General features: G+C 38.7%; 2 pseudogenes; one reads left to right on the top strand and one right to left on the bottom strand.

Moving 5' to 3' along the window:
• Positions 1-2482: 2482 nt before the first annotated feature.
• Positions 2483-2827, top strand: LOC127696791 (60S ribosomal protein L36a-like; annotated as a pseudogene).
• Positions 2828-4114: 1287 nt separating this feature from the next.
• On the bottom strand, positions 4115-5697 carry LOC127696790 (high mobility group protein B1-like; annotated as a pseudogene).
• Positions 5698-8668: the final 2971 nt, after the last annotated feature.

Below are 8668 nucleotides of genomic sequence, written 5' to 3'. Positions count from 1 at the left end.
TCTAATAAGGTGATCATGTGGTTTTGTTTCTTTGAGTTTGTTTATGTAGTGGATTATGTTGATGAATTTCCATATATTGAACCATCCATGCATTCCTGGGATGAAGCCTAATAAATCGTGCTGAATGATCGTTTTGATGTGTTCTTGGATTCAGTTTGCAAGAATTTTATTGAGTATTTTAGTATCAATGTTCATAAAGAAAATTGGTCTGAAGTTCTCTTTCTTTGTTGGGTCATTTTGATTTAGATATAAGTATAATTGTGGCTTTATAGAAAGAATTGGGTAGTGTTTCTTCTATTTCTATTTTGTGGAATAGTTTGAAGAATATTTGTGTTTGGTCTTCTTTGAAGATCTGATAAAATCTCCACTAAACCCGTCTGGTCTGGTACTGGGTGGCTTTTTTTTTTTTCTGAGACAGAATTTCTCTGTGTAGCCCTGACTGTCCTGGAACTATGTAGACCAGGCTGGCCTCAAACTCAGAAATCCTCCTGCCTCTGCCTCCAAAGTTCTGGGATTAAAGGCATGTACCACCACTACCCTGCCCGGCAGGTAGGGTGACTTTTAATGACTGCTTCTATATCTTTAGGGATTGTGGGACTGTTAAGATGGTTTATCTGATCCAGAGTTAACTTTGGCACCTGATATCTATCTATAAATTTCTCCATTTAATCCAGATTTTTCAACTTGAGTTAGTATAGGCTTTTGTAGAAGAATCTGATGATTTTTTTTAATTTCCTCAATTTCCATTGTTATGTCTCCTTTTCATTTCTGTTGTTATTAATTTGGATACTGTCTCTGTGCTCTCTGGTTAGTCTGGCTAAGGGTTTATCTATCTTGTTGATTTTCTCAAAAAACCAGCTCCTGGGTTTGTTGATACTTTTTATAGTTCTTTTTGTTTCTAGTTGGTTGATTTCATCCCTAAGGTTGATTATTTCCTGACATCTACTCCTCTTGGGTGAATTTGCTTCTTTTTCCTAGAGCTTTCAGATGTGCTGTTATGCTGGTAATGTATGCTCTCTCCTGTTTCTTTTTGGAGGCAATCAGAGCTTGAGTTTTCCTCTTAACACTACTTTCCTGGTGTCCCATAACTTTTGGTGTAACGTGGCTTCATTTTCATTAAATTATAAAAAGTCTTTAATTTCTTTTTTTCTTCCTTGACCAAGTTATCATTGAGTAGGGTATCATTCAGTTTCCATGTGTGTGTGTGCTTTCTGTTTGTTTTGTTGATATTGAAACCAGCCTTAGTCCATGGTGATCTGATATGGTGCATAGGACTATTTCAATTTTATTGTATCTGGTAAGGCCTGTTTTGTGACTGGTTATATGGTCAATTTTGGAGAAGGTACCATGAGGTCCTGAGAGAAAGGTATATTCTTTTGTTTTAGGATAAAATATTCTGTAGATATCTGTTAAATCCATTTGATCCATACCTTCTGTCAGTTTCAGTCTGTCTCTGTTTTGGCTTTTGGTACTTTGTTAGGTTTAAATGAGATAAGGAGTGTGGAGCTTCCATTATGGGGACTAGTGCCATTATAGAGAGAATAAGGGACTTTTCTGAGTTTACTCACTGAAAAAATATCAATGGACATTCTAGGCAGGTCATTTTCAGCTGGAAACCAGCCAACCATACAGGCCTCTTGACTTGGAATTTTAGTACCCTCCCCCTTTATAAGTATTTATTATAAGTAATAAATGTGGGTTGAGAAATTCAGGATATAGTGTTGTAGTAGCCCCCAAACAGAGCATTGATGTTCATAGACCACGGTTGCAGGAGTCAGGTTTGCATGGGTTTAATACATGAACATTACTTCATTGAAATTAATTTGGTGAATGCTGTGACTGGGCCATCACTGGGCTCTTGGCTTGGTCTGTTTCTCAGGACAGATCAGCCAGCTTTCTGGAAACAAGTCAATGAAACTGTTACATTGAAACTCTTTTCATCTCAAATTGGTGAGCATGGATGCTTCATTTTCCAGGGCATAGTTTTGCTTTCTTTACTTAGAATGTTTCTGTCCACTTCACTGATCTTGAAATGTACTCCATCACCCTGGAGCAGTTAACCTGGTAGAGTTCTTTCATATGCACAGGCAGATTGGCTGGGGCTAAAATAGAATTACCTTTGAAACTGCACTGCTTTCTGTCATAATGCTCACATGCTGAGCCAGAAACACACTATCAATTCATGAGTTTTGCTTTATATTTTCAATCCCGACTTCTCATGATTAGGAGACTCTGCTCAGTCACCGAGACTGCCTCCTGGCTAGTTTGTTTTCTTAGGACTCACTTTGGCATACACAGTGATTGTTTTATGTTGAATGACAAATACAAGTCACTAAAGGGAAATTGGATTGCTAATCACAAATAGTCAAGTGATTTATATTTGGAAACAAGGAATTCTACAGAGTTGTTCTGCATATTCAAAGGCATGGGCAGTTGAGGTGGGGATTGTGGTGGCCGGTCTCTCCACACTTCTACTACAAAGATGGTCAACATACCTAAAACCCAAAGGACTTTCTGTAAGAAATGTGGAAAGCATCAATCTCACAAAGTGACCCAGTGTAGAAAGGGCAAGAATTCCCTGTTTGCCCAAGGAAAGCAGAGCTATGATAGAAAGCAGAATGGCTGAGGTTGTCAGACAAAGCCAATTTTTCAAAAGAAGGCCAAAACCACAAAGAAGATTGTGCTCAGGTGTTGTTGACTCCAACTGCAGAACCAAGAGGATGCTGCTCATTAAGAGATGCAAGCATTTTCAACTGGGAGGTGACAGAAGAGAAAGGGCCAAGTGATTCAGTCCTACAACTTGTGTTCTCTAAGAGGAAAATACTGAAGCAGTAGAAAAATGACCTGCTAGAGGGCAAAGTATATTAATGATTAAAAAAAAAAATCACTAGAGGACCGTACAGACTCAAAAACAGCATAGAATTAAGGATTTTATCAGTCAAAGACATTGATCTGTCAAGTGAAAAAATGATTGTTCCTACAACAGAACTATTTGTCTTAAATGATTCTGCCTTTCAGATTTGGGGAAGAAGTGAAGCATTGTTGCTACCTTCAAAGATGGTATGCCAGAATGAACATCTTATTTGAGGGCCAGAGTCTTGGTCAGGCTTCCTGTCAAGAACAGAGCCTCATATTAATGCCATCTACCACGGAAGCAACCCTGAGAGCTTCACGTTTCTGTGAAAGTGAGTTGGCTGAGCTAGCTGCTTAATTTTTAGTGAATCTCTAAGTCTCTTGATCATCACAGTGACATCTGAGCAGTAAACCAAGCATTGGATTTTAGTAGTACCACCAGACTCCTGTGCAGGACCCGGTACTGTGAAGTAGACCCTATTCGTCAGAATCCAACTAGAAAATCAGAAACTACCTTAAATACTTGAAACAGATTTGGTGGTATATCAGAACCTTGTAGGTTCTGTGGAGTTGACTCTTTAGATATGGAAAAGCTAAGAAGACTAAAGGAGACACCATAGCACAGCAGAGATGAACAATGTCAGAAAGCCATCATTCTTAGCCTTGGAAAGCAAAAGTATAACAGAAGGAGGCTCACACTTGGTGCCTAGCAGACGGGACCATATAAACTGGAATTCCTGTGTGTGTGTCTGAGATCCAGGGCTATTTCTGCCTGTGGTGCTGCTTCCCATGGCTTATCTCTGGCTTCCTCCAGATGTAGCCTGAATGTTGAAGGTATTTAATGGGTTCACATGTCCCATGTTTTTCCTTAATTTGAGGCATTGTAGTATATATAAAAAAAACAGCTTCCTTTCTTAGGTATTAATGCTGATGTGGCCCCTCTGAAGAAAATGGACAATTTCTTCCTTTTGTAGTCTGTACTCCAAGGAGCCCTGAGTGATCTTTTCCCATATTAGGAATATTTCAGAAAAATTCCAGTCTTTTACAATAGAGCCAGAAGAGGCACAACTATTTGAATTGAAATGTAAGGCTGTGTAAGATTTATTTTTAAACTGTACAGTGTCTTTTTTTGTATAGTTAACACACTACCGAATGTGTCTTTAGATAGTCCTGTACTGGTGGTATTTTCAATTTTTTTCTTTAAAATGAGTGAGGGGGCTTAAATGCTTTATAAACAAGAAAAAATTGCTCTAGAACCATCTTATTCGTCATCATGATCTTCTTCTTCATCTTTGTCTTCCTCTTCTTTCCCTTTTTCCTCATCCTCTTCATCCTCCTCTTTCTTCCTTTTCTTGCTCTTCTCAGCCTTGACCATGCCCTTTCTCACTGCATCAGGTTTTCCTTTAGCTCTTTAGGCAGCAATATCCTTTACATACTTCTCCTTCAGCTTGGCGGCCTTTCTCTCATAGGGCTGCTTGTCATCTGCTGCGGTGTGGTTCTACATCTCTCCTAGTTTTTTATTTTTTATTTTTTCCAATATCACCAATGGATAAGTCAGGATGCTCACCTTTGATTTTGGGGCGGTTCTCACAACAGAACAAGAAGGCCGATGGAGGCCTTGGGTGCATTGGGGTCCTTGAACTTCTTTTTGGTCTTCCCTTGCAGGGAGATGTAGGTTTTCATTTCTCTTTCAAAATGAGCCTTGTCAGCCTTTGCCCCTCCTTCAAATTTCCCCTTTTCTTTAGCAGACATGGTCTTCCACCTTTCTGAGCACTTCTTGGAGAACTCTGAGAAGTTGACAGAAGCATCCTGGGTACTTCTTGTGTTCCTCCCTCCTTCTGGCAGGTTTGCACAAAGAATGCGTATGAGGACGTTTTGCCTTTTGGCTTCCTTTGCCCATGTTTGGTTAATTTTACTCCATGAGGCACAGAGTCACCCAGTGCCCGTCCAGCTCTCGCTTGCCCCGGCGCTGTCTCTATGGGGCTTAGTGTACTGCTATGGCTGTGAGAGCCGGAGTCAGACAAATTTTCCTCAGTCTCTCTGCTCTGTAACCTTCCACTCCAAAGTTTTATAAACTTCCTTTCTCTTCACCCCTGCTGTAAGCCAAGTCTTCATTTTTCTCATTTTCTCTTCCAGCCTCCACAATGTTACCATGATTTGGATGCCAGAAGAATTGTGACCATAGTAACAACAACTACAGCAAACAACAGCATTTGCTAGGTATAGGATTTGTATTTTTAGTTTTTAAACTCTCTTTAAAGAGTTTGTTTTCTTCAATTCTCCTCAAACTCAACAAGAAGATTCTATCACGCACAGTCTCAGCACTATTTGCACATTCCTGACTCAGTATGTGATGATTTTTCTGTGGGAAAGGTCAAGAGAAATTCAATTTGGGTCTTGATAATATAGAATTATTTCTCCTGGACAACTGCTGTAAGGTAAAATTATGTAATGACTCAAAATAAGCAAAGCTTTCTCAGAAATTAAGCATGAACCCCACATTCCCTGTTTAAAATCCAACTTAGATATTCTTTCAGTATGTGGTTTTAACTTCTTTTGCTTTGCTGTCCTATAATGTCATTGACAAAACAAGAAAAGTCTCTAAGCTAATTATCCTTGGTAGGGTCTGGAAAATAGGTACCAAACCTGAAATTATGCTCTTTATATTCTTTTAGATTAGTGTTGGATTTTCAACAATTCAGAGTTGACATATTTGATCTGTTTCCAGTATCCTGGGTCTTCTACATTGCTCAAAACCTCCTTTCTCACTCTGGCAGTCAATTCTGGATTCTTAAATATACAGTTTTTCTTAACATAGGCAGAATAGACAGGAACATTGGGCATGATGCCCTATACATGTTTTAGTTTTTTCTTCATGTTCTAACTATGGGCTGTGATAAATAACAACCACACCATCCTTGAAGACAGAAAGATCTTCTGCTTTCATATGCTGGAGACAAAGCTTGAACCAGTTTGTTAGCTTTGCCAATAACAATTAGATCAATAGCTAATAAAAAAAATAGCACCAGAGATTTTGGTTTTATAGCGCTGGTGATCAAATTTAAGTCCTCAGGAATGCTGAGCTATCTTTTAATAACAGGGACCCTTGCTAATCCCAAAATGTTGGGGTTTGAATGTGGGACTCCTTTTACTCATTTATCTCCAGGTAGGAAAGCCTAGCATGACAGACAGATTCTAAATTAGCCCTTAGTTCTCCATCTCTCAGTGCTGGTGCCATTTCTTCATGCATTTCACTGGCTTCTACTGAGCTGATTTCTTGGCTCTAGCTTGGTGCATTTGTTGGCTTTGGCATGGCTTCTTAGGTCTGGTTAGTGTGCTAGCATCTTATAAATAGGCTAATCATATTGCCTTTCATCCTTCATAAATGATGAATATGTGACCCATGTCTTTGATACATCTGTAAAACATATTTGAAAAGTATTGAGTCTTATTTTCCTATCCGGTTTCAAATAAAGTTTTTAAATTTGTTTTTAATGTGTATGAGTAATTTACTGCAAACTTGTTAGTATTACATACATGCAGTGCCTGCAAGTGCTAGAAAAGAGCATCGTATTTCGTGGAACTGGAATTACAGACAGTTGCAAGCCACCATATGGGTGTTAGGAATCAAACACAAGTTCTCTTCAAGAATAGCAAATGTTCTTAACTACCAACTCATCTCTCCACCCCCAGTGTTATTTAAACATTCTATTTTTTTCCATAGGATATAATGAATACAAGTACATGGATTGTCTTGATGTTTAGTTGAAGACATGAGAGTCATGCATATCTCCTATACTTAAGGAATCGAATAAAATCCATTGATTCTTTTGTTATCACTAGATACTTATATGCATTTTAACTCTGGAAAGCATATCAAATGTTACAGCACATAACATAAGACTATATGTGAAGAATACTGTCATGTTCAGGCATGTTCTTTGTTATGGGATCTTCTTTAATATAATATGAATATGATGCTAAGTTCACCTTAGCTGATAATGTTCCAGATGGAGGTGCATAATTTATGGTCTTAAAAGGAAGGAGTGAAGCAGCAAGGTTGATGTGTGGTCTTCTCCTTTCCACATCTTTCTGCCTCCTAGCATTTGTAGCAGAGGCCATGGATCACCCATCAATATGCTTAGTGGATTCTTAACCTGTCACAGGATCTGTGAAGAGGGCAAGCAATTAAAGACATTCTTTTTGCTGGATTAGACACAAGTCTCGCCAGCACTTGATTGAGACTCTCACCTTATTTACTGCAGGTCACCAGGAAGTAATAACTTTCACTCTCTACAGTGTAAATGATGTTGAAACTGACCAGGAAGGGATGAGTCACTGATTGCTAAGCAACAAGATATGTTTGCCTTGACTCTGATTTTAGAATGACTCATTCCTAAATGGTGAGGGAGGGGTTTGTTGGGTTGTAATTATGTGCTAACATTACAATAGTATGATAGTACTTATGGAGGTATCATGAACATGTAGTGCTTCCTATACATTCTTTAAAACATCTAAACCTCCTAGTTATGTAGGCATTTGTATTCTATTTATTTTATCAATGGAATTAAGACTGAGAAGAACTAACAGCTAGGTGAGATCTATGTAATTTCAAAACTTCAAATATACAAAGACAATAATTCATTGTTTAATAGGCAAGTTTAAAGAGTTTTGTAAATGCTATATTCTACAAAGGTTGGTACAGATTGGTAGAGAGCTTTGAAAATACTTATATAAATATTAAATGATAATAATAGGTTTTTAAACTTTTATCAAGACACATAGAATGAATAAAAATTAGGCATGAGACAATTTAACTTTGTTTATCAATAAAAGTAAAACTAAATGGTTTAAATACTGCTGAAATTTGAACAAATTTCAAATTTCATTATAGTTAATTTGACTTGAACATGTACGTACAAAAGCTATAGGAAAAGGTATATGCTTGCACTTGTAGTCGCCACAGTTACCTTAGGTGCTAAAGTATGCTGGAGAACTGTCCCCAGGTCTTCTTTCTCTTTCTCTCCCTCTCTCCCTGTCTCTCCCTCCCTCCCTCCCTCCCTCCCTCCCTCCCTCCTTCCCTCCCTCCCTTCTGTTCTCTCTCTCTCTCTCTCTCTCTCTCTCTCTCTCTCTCTCTCTCTCTCTCTCTCTCCCTCTCTCTCCTGTCTCCATATTGCTGAGTTATTTCTACCACAATGCCCTAATGCCCTTGTGTCTTTCCTCATACCTCACCTCTCAGTCATGTCTTAGACCTTGGCTACGGACTTGACAACTGATTTCTCTATTAATATGGTGTAGGTAGAGGCAGCCATTGCACATGCACAGGGAGGTAAACCTGTTGCACCTCTGTCACTGCCAGAGACAAACTTTGCTGCATGAGTTCTTCTTGAAGGAAGAGAGGCAGGTGGAGGAGAGTGTTGAGAATGATCTACTAGCCGGTGAACCATAAATAAATGCCTCAGTTTCAGTACCATGGAGATTTTGGGGATGTTTATGCTATAATTCTACAAAGATGGGTGCAGATTGGTACAGAGCTTTGAAAATAACAGAGCTGGCTGTTACAATTACCAGTATTTGGTCTTTCTTAATATATTTTCTTCTCTTGCCTGAGTTGTGTACATCTAAAGTATGTTAGAACCTCAGCATGCTGTATTGCTTCATAACATTTGCCTGTGGGAATGTAAGCCAATTTGGACCTCCTGTTAACCTATCTACTCTTCTCAGAGAAGATGTTAGCCACAGGGTTTAAGGGAATAGCTTTGATAATCAAATAGCCCCACTCAGTAGACCCAGCCTCAGTTATTTAAGCTTGGGC

This window comes from Apodemus sylvaticus, chromosome 11, assembly GCF_947179515.1.
Source record: "Apodemus sylvaticus chromosome 11, mApoSyl1.1, whole genome shotgun sequence".
NCBI lineage: Eukaryota > Metazoa > Chordata > Mammalia > Rodentia > Muridae > Apodemus > Apodemus sylvaticus.
This window is presented reverse-complemented; position numbering and strand designations above follow the sequence as displayed.